General features: G+C 40.6%; 1 long non-coding RNA gene across 1 annotated transcript; it reads right to left on the bottom strand.

Annotated features, from left to right (window-relative positions):
- Nucleotides 1–3,482: 3,482 nt before the first annotated feature.
- LOC141350817 (uncharacterized) lies at nucleotides 3,483–4,350 on the bottom strand. The gene is made up of 2 exons (XR_012358964.1): nucleotides 3,810–4,350; nucleotides 3,483–3,696 (listed from the first exon to the last, which is right to left on the bottom strand). It is a non-coding gene; the product is annotated as an uncharacterized lncRNA (long non-coding RNA).
- Nucleotides 4,351–17,707: the final 13,357 nt, after the last annotated feature.

The following is a 17,707-nucleotide window of genomic DNA, read 5'->3' as shown; positions in this document are numbered from 1 at the left end:
CTGCTGTATGTAAAACAGATCCGTGCCTTTCTGGAAGCAAACTAAAATGAGCTACTTTGGAAATGACTGGCAAACATCCACATATCAAGATCATTCTGTAGTGCATACAGCTGCCAAAAAAGCAAAAGCCACCGATTAAGATGTACACATAAAAAATCACTAGTTGGCATTAAACACTGACTACATTGAGGCCACTGAACCCTATAGTGATTACAAGCTATTAGTATTCACAAGGGCTTTACTGCGATTTTACAACCTGTGACTCCATCATCTTCACCAGCTGTTTTTTTATCCAGCAGTTTCCTCCATTACGCAAACTGGAAAGCGAGTCATCGCTAATTAATAACATTTAAATATTACAATTTGATTTCTTTATGAATGTGTAAATATACCTGCATACATAACGGATCTGGATTACACGTCTATACAGGCCTATGCATTACACATTTACTCTAACATGCATTAGTCAGCATATCAGCTTTTGCTCTTAATACATTTAGATATAAGACAGAATTACGCGTAATAGAAATGCGTATTTAATTTTGCTTGCTAACATCTGTGCAGCAATAGGCTGCATGTGCAATAGGCTACTGCATGTCTAGAGGGCGCCAGATCTACACACAGCAGCAAATGTGCAGCAAACTACTGCTTAAAGTATTGTCACAAGCGATAATGCCTGGCTCACACTACAGGATTTTTAAAATCCTGGTAGATGATGAAATCTGATTGCAGCGCACACATAAGGAGAATCTTGTCCGATATTCTCTGAAATCGTAAACATCTCCACACTACAGGATTTGAAAATCGTAGTGCATCATACACTACAGGATATTATTAAGATTATCTTGCCAGAGCGAGCGCTTAACGTCACCTCAGGGGAAGAGGATCTAAAGGAATGGAGATGTGACATTTATTGTGATTTAATATTCATTTAATAGCCTATTTACATTTGCTAGCAGATTTCTGCACTTACCCGGTCTATTTGAAAGCTAGGTGATTTCTCCCCCTCCGCTCTTGTTTATGACGCAACAAGAAACTAAGGCTGGGTACACACCAAAAGATAATCTGGCTTATTTTGGGCCGATTTTCCCCCTTCCGACAATCCTAGATATGTCCCGAGTATCGCTATGGTTCTACAGATTATTTTATCAGATTGTCCCTTCGTGTGAGGTGTGTTAAGAGTGTCCGAACCTGCTCGGAAGCAGGTCGGAGCCGCGCCGATCGCGAATCGTAAATATTCAACATGTTGAATATTTACGATCAGAAATCCTGATGTGTGTGAGGAATCCCGAGGACAAACGCGAGCACGCTATTGAGATTATCACGTGAAACGAAACCATATCCAATCAGAAAGCGAGATGAGGGAAGACGGAAGCAGTCATGGTGCAGCATAAAGTCCGCTTCTCAATAGGTCGCATTTCCAGGCTGCATATACGTCATCAAGACTGTCTTATTTCAGAATATATAAAATTGGCTATTATTCCTTGTTCATTGTATATTGTTTTAATAAACTTATGACTTGTGAATCTAATGCTCAGTTAACTTGATTAAACCAGGTTTTGTGACGTATGCAGCCTGCATATGCGACCTCCGCAGGCTACAGCCTTCGGATTGAGAAACGGCCAAAGTGAAGTTGATGTGGACCGCAGAGATGGAGGATCAGCTTGTTGATTTGTGGCAACAGCATGAATGTTTATACAACGTGTCTTGTAAAAATTATTCCAAGCACTATCATTTAAATGTCTTCCTGCATATCATCCGCCATGCTTGTTTTGAAGTCTTGCGAGATTTTGTGGGATTTCCTGTGTTCACAGTCGAGACTCTGATTAAAAATCTGTTTGTGTGTGGTGTGCTGTCTTTAACACATAATGGCACACCACACACTATAGGAGCAAAACGGATAAATCTAGGATTTTTTATCCTCAAGTTTGTGGTCCATCACATTTTTAAAATCTTATAAGATGTAAAAAATCTTTTGGTGTGTACCCAGCCTTAGGATGCATTATGCAGGCAGTGGTGTTGTTTGCACGCGTACTGTAGATGCGTGCATATTCTAGCACCAACTCAAGTCTTGTTCTCATGCAAGATGGGCCAAATTGAATAGGGTAGCCCAATATGTTAGTGTTTATTTAAAAACATATTTTATATATAATTGGCTAGCCTATATATCATATAAAATTGAGTAATCCTTCCGAACATGATTATTATTGTAGGCTATCTTACAGTGTAGTGTCTAGTGTTAAATTCAGTACATTTACATTACATTTAGTCATTTAGCAGACACTTTTGTCCAAAGCAACTTACAAATGAGGTAAACAATAGAAGCAATTATAGCAACACAAGAACAGCAATACATAAGTGCACTGGAAATAGTCTCATCAAGTCCAACACAGTACAGGGGTTGGTTAATTTAATTTCTTTCAAGAATGTACAGAAAAAGGATAAAATAGAGAAAGATAGTAAGTCCTATATTAGGAAGTGAGGTAATGGCAGAAGAGATAGATTTTTAGCTGATTCTTAAAGACAGCTAAAGACTCAGCAGATCGTGTCGCGACCGGCAGATCAGTCAACAGATGAGGAACAGCTCCTGAGAAGGTACGCGCTAGTGTTTTTGAGATGGCACCACAAGCCGTCGCTCGATGACAGAGTACAGGGATCAAGAGGGTACATAAGGCTGAATAAGCAAGGAAAGGGGGTGCTGACCCAGTGGTGGTTGTAAAGGCCAGGAGCAGAGCTTTAAATTTGATGCGAGCTGCTATAGGAAGCCAGTGTAACTTGACAAAGAGATGAGTGACGTGCTTCCTGTTTGGCTCATTGAAGACCACTCTTGCCGCTGCGTACTGAATCATCTGTAGGGGTTGTGCAGACTGGAAGTCCAGCCAGTAGCACATTGCAGTTGTCCAGCCTGGACAGGACAAGAGCTTGGACTAGGACCTGCATAGCATTCTCATTTAGGAAAGGTCTAATTTTCCTAATATTGTAGAGGATGAATCTACAAAAGCGAGCCGTGCTTGCAACATGCTCCGTGAATCTAAGCTGATCATCAATGACCACTCCCAGGTTTTTGGCTGTCCTGGAAGGCGTGATGGTCGAGGAACCTAGCTGAATGGAATTTACATTCCAGTATTTACATTCCTAATGTCTTTGTCAATGTCAATCTAAGGCGCAGCCGAATCTCAGGTGAGCTGTATTTCAGCAATCAGTGCTGCACTTGAGTGAGGTTTCAGTGGATGATTTATATTTCAAATAACTAATGGCGTTATAATGTGATAATATCAGTGCAGTGATTCCAGACGTCTAAAAATTCAAGTATGTTATATAAAAAGTTCAATCTCTCTTTTCACCACCCTAATTGTGCTGCGCCTATTCAACTACATGCCGGTGTACAGCAGTGCACCCATAATGACCTTACATTACTTTTATGGTTATTTATGATCATACAGTACAGATAAAAGTAAAACATCATACAAAACTTTACATAGTGTGTATACTCACAATAAGAACAGAACATTGTGCTTCTGTAAAATTATTTTTAAAAACATGGACACACGGCAAAAAACACGTCTCTATTGGAGACAGGTCAGGACTGCAGGCAGGCCAGTCAAGTACTTGTATCCTCTTTCTCCACAGCCAGGACTTTGTAATGTGTGCAGAATGTGGTTTTGCATTATCTTGTTGAAATATGCATGGATGTCCCTGGAAAAAGAGATTCTCTTGAAGGCAGCATATTGTGCTCCAAAATCTCTATGTACTTTTTAGCATTAATGGTGCCATCACAGAAGTGCAAGGGCACGGACACAACCCCATACCATGACAGACCTTGGCTTTTGGACTTGTTGCTGTTAACACTCTGGATGATCCTTTTCTTCTTTGGTCCGTAACACGCGGCGTCCATTTCTCCCCAAAAATACCTGAAATACTGATTCATCTGACTACAGTACACGTTTCCACTGTGTGATGGTCTATCCCAGATGTCTCAGAGCCCATATAAGTCACTGTTAACATAGGGCTTCCTGTGGCACAGTACAGTTTTAACTGGCATTTGTGGATGTAACTACGTATTGTGGTACTTTGACAAAAGTTAGCCCATGTGGTGATTTCGCTTATAGATGAATGACAATTCTTGATGCAGTGCCGACTGAGGGATCTGAGATCACGGTTGTTCAGCTTAGGCTTGCGCCCTTGTCCTTTACGCACTGAAATTTCTCCACATTCCTTGAATCTTTTAATTATGTTATGCACCGTTGAAGGTGAAATAAGCAAATGTCTTTCTATCGTTCTTTGAGGAACATTGTTTTTAAACATTTCAATAATTTTCTAACATATTTGTTGGCAAACTGGCAATCCTCTGCCCATCTTTGCTCCTAATGGACTAGACTTTTTTTGGACGCTGCTTTTGTACCAAATCATAATTTGACATCACCTGTTTCAAATCACATCATTATTTAACCAATTTACCTGATTACTACCCCCTAAATTGCTCCTGTCCCAACCTTTCTTGGATTTGTTGCAGGTCTCAATGACAGGAAAGGATGTATATTTACAAATGAAATTAAGTTGATCAGACAAAACATGAAATATTTTGTTATGCAATGAAATACAAGTTCTTTTTTACTTGTTTTCCATACTGTCCCAACATTTTCTGATTTGGGGTTGTATTTGCCTATTTATTCAACCCAGTTTTACGGTAAGTCGTGTTATAGTAACGAATATTTTGATTAATTTATTCGTGTTTGATGACACGAATTTCCACTGTTTTTCGTGTCTCTGAGACGAATGTCTTTTTCGTCCTTCCCAGCACGAATTTCAATCAATGGCTGTTTGTGGTACGACTTTCTTTATAGTACCATTTTATATTTTGTTTTCTCCTCGTTGTTTTCTATTTTTTGACCATTGTCGCTTGGGGTTTGGGTTAGAATCACTTTCTGCGACTTCCTTACCCAAACCCCAACTCTACCCCCAACTCCAGGCGAGAATAGTTTTAAAAGCGGACGAAAAACATGTAGAAACCAATGCATAAAATTACATCGTAACGCAAACCCCGAATCTACCCTAACCCCAAGTGACAATGATTTAAAAATACGAAAGGACGATGAGGAAACAAAATATAAAATGACACAATAAAGAAAGTCGTGCCACAGACATGAACAGCCATTGATAGAAATTTGTGATGGGAAGGACGAAAAAGACATTTGTCTCCAGAGACACGAAAAACAGTGGAAATTCGTTTAATCAAACACAAATAAATTAATCAAAACTTTCGTTACTATAACAAGACTTACCGTGAGACTGTGTTGATTTATTTTATTATTTTTCTCCATACACAAAAGAGCTGTAGGTGGGTCATTCTTTATTTGTGGTGGCAAGTGGTGTCCCTCTACTTTACACTCCGGGATCTTGCCGGAAGTAGTAGGTCATTCGGGTACTTTTCGTGTACTGTTTTTAGAATATGAATTCTGACATACTACCTCGCCTGCTGCTTTTTGCCTACTATATAGTATGGAAGATTGCGGTTTCAGACACAGCCCTGGTGTCAAAATATTTAAAGTGTACTAACTAAACCATTCACTTGAGAAAATCCTACAACATACCAAACATTGTAAAAATGAGTGTGCATTGGTTGCTTACTGTGTTACTTTGCTTGAGATAACGTCATGCCTTCCTAAGCCTTGTGTGTTGGCAGAAATGGAGGAGGAGTGGATAATTTATGATGTCACTGCATCCTTTTTAAATGATAGATGCATGATAAACAAAACAAATTATATCTGAAGGACACAATGATACTATGCGTTGCAGGAAATTGAGAACTTTTAAAACTGTTGACGAGATGTTTTGTCATCTAAACCTTTGAGATCAGTTTCAGCAACAGTTCAATTTATTGAACACTCTGTGTCCTTCACAGCCTTTCATTCTCATCAAAAATTAATTATGTTGCTATCTGACTAAGGTCTGTTGGGGCATACTGTCATGCATTGTCAAATAATTTCATCTTGAAACTACATATTTCCTTCTGATGTTTAAGTTTCAAACATTAGGAATCTGTTGAAGATTGAATATTGCTTTGCAGCAGCTCTTCCTGTTTTCGTTGTGGGTATATTACTTAAAAGTATACACACTTTAATAATCCAGTAGAAATAGTACACTAGTAATTGTGGTACTTTTTTCAATGTATGACAATGCAGGCCGTTTGATATACATATAAATCCTGATTTCATGAAGGCGTTCAATTTTTACTGCTATGGTAGCATTGCGCCCACAGCTATGTAGCTGAATAAAAGCATTGTTAATGATATGCACCATTACTACTCTCAACCCTGAATCAGTGAGTCTGAATACTTACAATGGTAACTTCAATTAGAGTTAATCGTTTGTTCTTTGCAATTAACCCAATTACCTGGGCTATTCCTCTTTTTGTCTCTTACGTTGTGGCAGAACAGATAGTTAATTGGAATTCGTCTTGACTTTGTAGTCTTAAAAGGCCAAATAATGTCTGACTCTATTGAATAAAGCAGCTGTTGTTACCGTGCTGACATTAAACACCCATGTTAAGTAAGACTAAATAGACTGTTGGGCTACCACAGTAATTGCACATTCATCTGCTTTTGTACACAGAGACAATCCTGTTGTAATATACACTTTCATTTAAATATTATTAAGAACATTTTTCTTTTTATTATTAAGAATATTTGTCCCACATTTTAGAATGATAGTAAACTCTGGAATGCAGACACACATTGCAACACAATTGTACATTTATTGGGAATTATGTTGTGATGCAAAGCATTACAATTATTAAAAAATGTTACATTGTAGCATTTACATTGTAGTTACCCTTTGCCTAGAATTCATAAAACTGTTTCCTTGGTATTACATCAAGCAGATTCTTGGGGTGAGACATATCATTGACTACTTTTTCTTCATTATTCAGTCATTCATTTCAAATCAATTTGTATTTAAAATAATATTAGTTTTCTAATGAAGGAAATTATATTTTTTGTCTACAATAGCATTAAAGGTGCAATTTGTAAGATATTTGCAGTAAAATGTCCAAAAACCACTAGGCCAGTGTTATATATTTTGTCCAGCTGATTACTATCAATATCTGTAATGTTTTCAACTACTTGTAAATCGTGAGAAAATTTCCATTCAAAACATTGTTACGGGACAGTGCAGTCTCCTGTCAATGACGTTAATATCCATGTGACCCTTTTTCACCGCCTTTACTGACGTAAATAAACGTTACATGACAACAGTGGTCGAGTTCGAAAAAATAAAATGGCGGCCAAGGAAGCGACTGGAGCACAAATTTAGTGTAAATAAAGGTATATTTTCACTTTTTACACATTTTAATTGCATTTATAGCAAGAAATTAGTATTGTAGTTTTCAAATATGTGATTAGTTATCACAAAGGCGCTCTCTGTTTATATTTCAAACACGCTGCCTTTGAAGATGTGTTCGAAAGCCTTTCTCTGAACTGCCTTCATGCCTCCGAAGTCATTTCCTCATGAGGCAGCGAGGTAACAAGTCACTGCCTTGAGTTTTCGGACGCAGCCAGTGTCGTGGACAAATGCGGAACTATGCGTCAGCGCCTGTCGGGCTACGTGCTTGCCATATGGACTATGGATTACTCTTTACCGTCTGCCGCTGGTTGTGTCAGCAAAGACAGCTCCCGTAAGCGTACGGGCCAACCAAACGACCCAAGAAGAGTTTGGAACAAAACGAGAGAAAGAATGAGGATCAATTTGTTGTTGCATTATCTGGATGGAGAGAGCTTTGTGACAACATTTAACTAGACAGAGATTTTGATCCTGCCTGTGTTTTACGCGATGGGTGAGTTGTTTTGATTCGTAACCCTTAAAAAAAACGTATGCTATTATATTGATCACAACATTAGTGTGTAGATTGTAATCAGCGCATCTTCCCGCGGACGATATGCACATCAAGAGGTATTGTACAGCAATATAAATGGTCATTTTAAGACACTTCACCATAAGATTTGTACTTTCAATACATTATGTGAAAAATCATTGTAGATTGTAAGTTGAAAACTTAATTCTGTGCTGTGTTAACCATCGAATTTGGACTAATACTGTAACATGACTAAACATTTCGTTTTGAACATCACACATATAAACTTACATAATGAAATAAACAATGTCATCAAACGTAATATTTATAAGATTTGATTACCTTATCCGTCAACGTGATTTCTCGTTCGCGCCTGACTGATGGCCATCAGCGATTGAGTTAAAGACTACAAATCCCATAATTCCATGCTGCTTCAGAGCGTCATTAAACAACGTCATTGTTATTGATTTGATCTGGCGCCATCTAGCGGCGCAGATAATACAAATTGCATCTTTAAACATACACCCACAGATTATTATTTTTTAAGATAATTTAGAGACATTTCATTTGAACAAAACAATATGAAGAAGGATACAGTATACACTCCCTGACAAAAGTCTTGTCGCTTGTGTACAAATTGACATGAAGTGCCGCTAAAATATATTTCTAATCAAAATTTGTTTTCAAGAAATGGCTCATTTTAATCCCAACAGCTTTTGTAATGTTTCAGTGCAAAACGAAACTGTCAAAAAGTATTCTGTTATTCACGACTTGGCAAAGCCCATTGAGTCAATTTTTGCAAAGACATAAGTGTTGTCGCCGTGTCATATGAGCTTCATCTGTGACTAATAATGGATCAATTAGGTCTCAGGTGTGTATAAAAAGAACCCCAGTACACATCAACTGCAACTAGACTTCTTCAAACATGCCTAAGATTCACCCGGAGACTAAAGTTTTTAAAGGCTGAAGACCAGATGCACTGCTGATGTGGCAGACACCTTCAATGTGTCTCAGCATCAAGTACAGAGCATAAAAAAAGATTTGAAGAGACCGGAGACGTTTTTGACAAGTCCAGGTCAGGCAGACCCCGCAAGACAACTGCTCGAGGGGACCGTTTGTCAGCTCGAAAATCCAAGGTCAGCCCATTTTCCACTGCAGCAGAGCTTCACGAGACCTGGTCACCTGAAATCCCTGTGTCAACCAAAACAGTTTGTCAGATTTTGTCTCTAAATGGCCTCCATGGGCGAATCAGTGCCCAGAATCCAGCACTAAACAAAAGGCCCACAGCCTGCTAAAAGGATGGACGCTGGAAAAGCAGAAGGTTGATATTTCAGATGAATCTTCTGTTTAATTACACCACAGTCACCGCAAATATTGCAGGAGACCTACTGGAACCCGCATGGATCCGAGATTCACCCAGAAAACAGTGAAGTTTAGTGACGGATAAATCATGGTCTGGTTACATTCAGTGTGCAAGAGATCTGCAGGGTGGAAGGCAACATCAATAGTCTAAAATACCAAGATCTCTTAGCTACCTCTTATATTCCCAACCATAAAAGAGGCCAAATTCTGCAGCAGGATGATGCTCCATCACATACTTCCATCTTCACATCAAAGTTCCTCAAGGCGAAGAAGATTAAGATGCTCCAGGATTGGCCAGTCCAGTCACCAGACATAAACATCATTGAGCATATGTGGGGTAGGATGAAAGAGGAAGCATGGAAGATGAAACCAAAGAATATTGATGAACTCTGGGAGGCATGCAAGACTGCTTTCTTTGCTATTCCTGATGACTTCATCAATACTAGCCAAACCGCACAGATGCAGTCCTTCAAGCTCATGGAAGTCATACAAGATATTACATTTGGATCTCACAGCACCACTACTTAATTTGCTGAATTTTTTTGTATTTGCAGTAAATTTGTTCAATTTATGTATAGGCGACAAAACTTTTGTCTTGCCAAAATTTGACCTCTCTGTCTTGATTAAATGATAAAAAAACATTTTAGTGAAACTAATTTATTTCAGTGCCTTAAACATAATTTGGGAGGGTTTTAGCTGTTCATATGAGCTATTTCTAACACCAATTGATTAAATAAAAGTCAGGTTAATAGCAGGTGTTTCTACAAAATAGATTTTTGTCAGGGAGTGTATACTGTGTTACTTTTACTCATAAATAACTAATTTGTAAACTTGTTGTCATGTTTTTATTTAATACTTTTTAATTTACAATACTTTTTTCCCATTTATTATTTAGATATAATCAATATAATGGAGCTATAACAATTTGGAAATATTGATTGCTCATCCTACAGTGTTTTCTAGAATAACAATGGTCCTCTTCTAAATACCATGTGCCTATTAGATATAGCAAACCATTGACAACTGTGAATGTCTGCAAACCTGAAACCATTGCTATTCTTTAAAAAACTGAGCTTTTTCTTTTTTTTTAAATAGTTTGCATTCTGCAAGTTAGTGGCTGTGTCCGAAACGGCATACTTTCATTACTATATAGTAGGTGAGAAACAGTATGTGACAAAAGAAGTATGTCTGAATTCACTGAATTTTATTCATAAAGAGAAAAGTACCTGGATATGGCCTACTACTTCTGGCTGGATTCTGAAGTGTGTATTTGATGGATGCTTTATGCCCCGTTCGCATTACAGCCGACGGGCAGTGACAAAGCGACACAATCACATTCATTTTAATGAGGAGCTGGCGATTTCCAGTGGCACGAGCGATGGCAACCATTGGTGACCGGATGGGGCTTGTCCAGCGACACGACAAGGTTGAAAAAGCTTCAACTTTATGCAAATTTTGAGTGACTTTAAATAGTGACTACTAATGGGAGTGAAGCATGGAGTTTGCGTCATTCATCTTCTGTTAGTGCAATGGATGGTTTCTCATTTGTTTAAGAGTGTTACTAGGACAGCAAGAATTAGCAACGCGTCCTAATAACTTCATTTAAAGAGACAGGTGAAAAAGATAGTGTGCAAGCAGTATTACTATCCCGTGAGGCCAGTGGTGGCTCGTGACTGCTCATCCGAGGGGTGCTAATTCAAAATAAGTGTTCGGGGTGTCATGTGTGTGGTTCCTTTTTCAAAATATGTGTCTTGTGTGCATCATGTGTTTTGTCAAAATAAGTGCCTGCTGCACATGCGTCAAAGTGTTTAAGGTAAAAGAGATGCTCACGTTCACAAAATACACGCAAGACACTCACTTAACAGTAAACTCTGATTAAGCATGAGATTATGCGAGTATCTGGCAAACGTGAGTGTCTCTTTTATCATAAACTCTTTAGACGCGCATACATGTTGTCATGAACTTCCCACTTAAATTTTATATTTTTTGTCTAAAGACTTATTTTCTTAGGTCATTTTGCTCATCAAGAAAATACATCTCAATTTAAGAATTTGTAGATATTGAAAATACTAATGTGAAATACCCATCATTCCCTTGCGTAGTAGTGAAAACAGGTTTGGGAAATTTCGGGTATGTACTTCGCATGGACATAGGTTGGCAATTACCTTACGCGACTCTGTGATCCCTTTCCCTAGAGAATCGTCAGTCTTTTATCCATTGATGATTGGTTCTTTTAACTGTCACCAGAGCGGCCATATTAAGCATCCAGACATTCAGTACTGTTCCCCACCCTACTGAAAAATCCAGCCAAAACCAGCATAAGCTGGTAGCTGGTTCCAGCTGGTTTAAGGTGGTTTACGCTGGTCCTACCAGCCTGACAAAGCTGGTCATGCTGGTGGGCCAGCTGGTATTCCAGCATGACCAGCTAAGTACAGCTAGACCAGCTTAAAATGTGTCCAAAACACAGCTAGATCAGCTTGCTACACCAGCAAAACCAGCTTCTTACACCAGCAAAACCAGCTAAAACCAAGCTGGGGACCAGCTAAAACCAGCTCACCAGCTTATGCTGGTCTTAGCTGGATTTTTCAGTAGGGCAGTTACTGACATTCATAGTCATCAGCTTTCATAGAATTGATGCATTTACATTTAGACATTTATGTAAGATGCTTTAATCCGAAGCAACTTAGAACATTGAGGAGAACAGATTGATCCTATTAGGTAATAATAAGAGAAGTGCAAAGATACAATGTAATGGACACACCTGTGAGAGTGAAGAAAGCGAAAAAGTAGAAAAGTATAAATACAAAGTATCATGTTCCCGTCAAGTATACACGAAGAAAAAGAGGATTTTAATAATTTGTAGATCCTAAACATGCATACCTATATGTGTACGCAAATCTCAAATCAACCATTACAGTATTTATTATTTATTATTTCTTATCGATGATGCTACGTGATTCATCAGGTATTACAGCATGCCATTTATCATATTTACAAACACTACAGTATGTTGTTGTGCTGTGCTACAGTTATGTCTTTTAGTTTTCTTCTCTGGCGGCGCACTGCCTCATTTGTATGCTTTGACACTGGCCTCTTATACACATTAAAGGTCAGTTTCACCATAACACTGCACAAACCTGCCTGAAACTGATACTGTAGGTCTGTGGTAAAGAAGAGGTTTCTGGGAACTGGACTCTTCACAAAGATAAGCTGCTCCAGCACTGGAACTATCACTCTTCCAGCGCTAAGCCGAACCAGCGCTTTCCCACAGAAAATACATAAAACATCAGCCTCACCGTTATGAATTATACTGTACTCCGCAAACAATACATTCAAAAACTCATTTGATTTTCTTATTTTTCAAGACTCCATGCTTTACAGTGCATATTAGGATGAAAAAGATGCTACAGTGTGACACTATCTGTATATTAAGAAGGAACAGTGTAATAAATAGGGCCCTAAGGTTTGTGTTTATTGTCTTACGGCGGAGTCTCTAACGTCATCACCGGCGGCCATCTTGTCACAGGCAAGCTTTCTGGCGGGCTCTGTGGTACCTGATGTAAGGTGAGTCATCTTCACGAACACAAATGCTATAATCTTGCAGAAATCTTGCCAGATTTACAAATGGTTTGGTTTCTAACAAACGTTATTAATGTGGCTATAATTCTGGATGTTTCATGAACATTATTCATAAGTATGCAGTGTTATAAGTACATCTTTGATGTTTATAACAAATACAATTTTTTGAAAATTGGTAAAAAACCTCTCCCGTCAGGTAAAAAAAACTGCGTCATAGGTATTTCCGTTTGTGACGGTGAAAACAAAAATGAGCCAAGTTGAGGAGTGATTTAACTCAAACTGCATCAAAAGTCGCTGTTTATTTACTTTCATCATTGCTGGTCTTCTCAAATTATACACAACAAGTTGCTGTTTCTTCTTTGTTTGTGGCTTAACTTGCTTAGCTTCTTCTGTGACTTCTTCTGCTGCTACTGTGGTTACACGCGTGGTTACTGCCTACCAGCGGTCTGCGGGGGTGTTTGCACGTCGACGCGGACGACAACGCAAAAGTATAAATGAAAACCGACGCGGAACCTACGCCGTTGCGGCTACGCCGTAGGACCTACGCACGACTATAAATAGCCCTTTACACTTATGTTATTTACTGGCAACAGTTTGTACAAAATTTAATGAACATGAAACATTTTCTACAGTAAGTTATTGGCCAACTTTATTGGCCAGCAGCGCGACATCCAGCCTTTATTATGTATATCTATGCTTGCAAACCTGTGCACATGTGCAGTAACTGAAACAACTTTGAAAAAAGCTTTTTTTTGTGCAATTAAAATGTAAAGTTTAAGAAATATGTTGTTAAATTGTGATTTTAGCCTGCGATTTTTCAACCTGATCTCACAAATTTCCGTCGTATTGTCACAGAATATTTTGCTCATTTATCCGTGTCATTGTCACGGATCTCCGCATTTTTAAATATTTTACAAAATGTAAAACTTACGAGACCATGTATTGGATGGATGCATCAACAGAAAAAGTCAAAGCGGGTCCTCAGGTTTAAAGCTGACCAAAATATGCCTGATTTATTTCAAATTTGAAAACATGAATTGACATGAATTGATGACAGATTTTGAAAGGCTGTTGTTAATGTATAGAATAATGCAATGTTCACTTTAAGTATATTGTGATATTTTATAAAGCCATCCAATTAACTTCAAATTCATATTTGGGCATTTTAAAACACTTTTTTGTAGTTTGATACTGTGATCTATACAAAGGACAAGTTCATTTGCATGGGCTTTCATGGTACAGTGCCGGTATTTTATAAATTACTATGAAATTATATAAATAAATACAAAACTAAGGGTCAAAACAGATGTCACAAGGTGACGATCTTTTGGGCGGAACCGAAAGTCGGGAAACTTTGGTTCCGCCCGGATGTTTCCGCCCAGACCGGGAAGAGGAAACACCGGACATCCGGTAGCATCGCGAGGGCTGTAATCAGCGAAATAGAGCGCAGCTGTGGGCGTTTAAGAGAAACGCCGGTTGATTGGAGGATTACAGCACACAGAGGAGTATTTTAGAGCAGTGTAAATCACAGTTGGTGCGTTAGTTGTGAGTTGAAGTACGGAGCTGTGCTCGTCCGTTACATGTCGGCAGTTGGTTGCACTTTCTCTCTTTCCCTCTGATAGTTCTCAGCGGATGTTACCGTGAGCAGAAACCCTGTGGGTAGAAGAAAACAACGGTAAATGTGACACGCTTGGAGTAACCAAGGAGTAAGGAAACGAAGCCGTTTGTACACTGTTTACCAAGAAGATCACCGTGAGTATTGGCTCTGGATTTGATCCGAAAACGTACTACTAACCTGTGTACTATTGAACGCCTCTAGGAAGAGGAAAGCGGCCCTACCCCCGATTGAGCGTGGTAGGTGAGCCGCAGGAGTAAGTGGATTATATCGCCATAGCAGCAGACCTAAAAGCCCCCGGCCGTAGTGTCATCGCCCCCATCTGCCCTTAGCGAAGTGGAGGACGCTGGGCGTCTCGTGTGTGCACCTGTAGTGTGGTGGGTGAGTCCATGTCATTTGAAAACTTTTTCACGTTGAAGTGGTGCTGTGTATTTGCTGTGGGTTGCTGTGCAAGTGCTGTGTGTCTTGTCAGACGTACCCCGCATCATCCCCTCCACTGAGGAAGAGACGGAGAGGCTGACGGTTGTGTGTAACATTAACTATTGTATGCTGTGTGCGATTTAAGTGAACAGTGACGGTGTGGGCCTTGGAAGTTGCCCCGTCTGTGTGTTGACAGCTTCAGAGTGCGGCGGTGAAGACCTGGAAGCTGGCAGTGTGTGTGTGTGAGTACAAACACGAACCTGTATATTGCTACTTTACCTGTGTGTTCTATCTGTGGCAGAGTGAGGGGCGAAGGAGTTCCGCCGCCCCGTGGTCTCTACAAAGGGGCGCCCCTGTCTGGTATTCGATTGGCCTACGGGCATTGAGGACAGGGCAGCGCTCGGCCCGGTGAGACGGTGTGACGGTTCGCCCCCCTGCTGACCAGCGAATTCGCCGAGAGGGTTTTGGCCCCCGGCGCCCCCTGGGGAAATCGTCGCCGTTGCCCTTCTGTGCAGGCCCGCTGTCGTAAGCCCGCCCCCGTGCATTGTCGACCAAAACACCGTATAGCGAGCTGAGGAAAAGCTGCACTTACCCAGAGTTGCGAACGGCAGAGAGGTGAGAAGTATCCAAGTTGCACTAACTGTGTTATTGTGCCCGAGCTGCCTGTAAAGGAAGAGAGAACGAGAGTGAACGTCAGTAGAACGAACTGTGGACAGTCACACACGCCCGAGCTGTAAACAGCAGAGAGGTGAGAAGTATCCAAGTTGCACTAACTGTGTTATTGTGTCCAAGCTGCCTGTAAAGGAAGAGAGAACGAGAGTGAACGTCAGTAGAACGAACTGTGGACAGTCACACACGCCCGAGCTGTAAACAGCAGAGAGGTGAGAAGTATCCAAGTTGCCCTAACTGTGTTATTGTGTCCGAGCTGCCTGTAAAGGAAGAGAGAACGAGAGTGAACGTCAGTAGAACGAACTGTGGACAGTCACACACGCCCGAGCTGTAAACAGCAGAGAGGTGAGAAGTATCCAAGTTGCACTAACTGTGTTATTGTGTCCAAGCTGCCTGTAAAGGAAGAGAGAACGAGAGTGAACGTCAGTAGAGCGAACCGTGGACAGTCATACACGCCCGAGCTGTAAACAGCAGAGAGGTGAGAAGTATCCAAGTTGCACTAACTGTGTTGTTGTGCCCAAGCTGCCTGGGAAGGAAGAGAGAACGAGAGTGAACGTCAGTAGAGCGAACCGTGGACAGTCACACACGCCCGAGCTGTAAACAGCAGAGAGGTGAGAAGTATCCAAGTTGCACTAACTGTGTTATTGTGTCCGAGCTGCCTGTAAAGGAAGAGAGAACGAGAGTGAACGTCAGTAGAACGAACTGTGGACAGTCACACACGCCCGAGCTGTAAACAGCAGAGAGGTGAGAAGTATCCAAGTTGCACTAACTGTGTTGTTGTGCCCAAGCTGCCTGGGAAGGAAGAAAGAACGAGAGTGAACGTCAGTAGAACGAACTGTGGACAGTCACATATGCCCGAGCTGTAAACAGCAGAGAGGTGAGAAGTATCCAAGTTGCACTAACTGTGTCATTGTGTCCAAGCTGCCTGTAAAGGAAGAGAGGACGAGAGTGAACGCCAGTAGAACGAACTGTGGACAGTCACACATGCCCGAGCTGTAAACAGCAGAGAGGTGAGAAGTATTTAAGCTGCACTAACTGTGTCGTTGTGTCCAAGTGGCATGCAAAGAGAGAGAGATAAGACGGGAGTGAATGTCAGGAGAGTGACCTGTGGAAGAAAGACCATACTTACCACGAGTTATCAGCAAGCCGACAGGCGAAGGTGATTCCAGTCCAGGCTAAACGAGTCCTCGAGTCCCAGTCGAACCCTGTAGAGAGAAACACACAGTGGAGTGAGCAGTGAAGTATCGGCCTGACGTGACACAGGTACCACAGTAGAGAGAGAGAGATAAATCCCAAATTCACACTATTTTGTCTTTTGCCTCCAGGAGAGAAGAGGAGGGCGCCACGGATAGCGGGATTGGCAGGAGCCTGTGTTCCCCGTCCCCTCCCCCTTACACTTGGGTCACCAGCCCCTGGAACCCCCGCCGCCCTTTTCCCCTTTCTGTCACTGTCCCGTGCTGTGGTCTGTCTGGAAGGCAGAGAGGAAGCTAGTTTTAATTGCCCCTTTCCCCATTTCCCCAGTTATTTTAATTATTTAAATAAAGTTTGTTTTAATACTTACCTGTTCTCGTGTTGTTTGGTCATTTGGGTTGGCTTTGGGGACCTCCTCGAGGTGGAAGTTGAGAAGGGGCGTGGCTTTAGGTTTAGCAGCCAGCCCCTAGCCGTGACACACAAGTCTTTCATATCCAACTTTCGAAGCCTTTTTAAATGAAAAATGTATTGTTTTTAAAGGCAAATTGTAACATTTTGATGGGGGACATGTTTTGTCCCTTATCACAAGAACCAGTGTTATACTTTTTTCCTGGATTTTTAAGCAATTGTTGCCTGATGTTAGGGTTAGAGTTGGGTTTGGGTTAGGATGTCATTTTATGTAACAGAAAGTCGTTCTAACCCCAAACCAAAGCGACAATGGTAAGAAAATAAGAAAAACAACTGAGTAACCAATATGTGAAACTAACATGGAAAAGAAAGTCCGTGGGTATGGGCACGGAAAAATGCGGAGATCCGTGACAATGACACAGATAATTTAGCAAAATATTCCGTGAGATCAGGCTGGATTTTTACAATATCAAGTCTTTCAAGTAGATAGGCCTGTAGCCTTGCATGAATAAAATAACTTGCGAATTTGGCCACCCAGTGGCGCAACTTCCCTAAACAGACTCATAACATGCATAGTCAGGTCTGTTATTTAGGGAATAGTTGCATTGTGTTAT

This window comes from Misgurnus anguillicaudatus, chromosome 19 (assembly GCF_027580225.2).
Source record: "Misgurnus anguillicaudatus chromosome 19, ASM2758022v2, whole genome shotgun sequence".
NCBI classification, from domain to species: Eukaryota; Metazoa; Chordata; class Actinopteri; order Cypriniformes; family Cobitidae; genus Misgurnus; species Misgurnus anguillicaudatus.
This window is presented reverse-complemented; position numbering and strand designations above follow the sequence as displayed.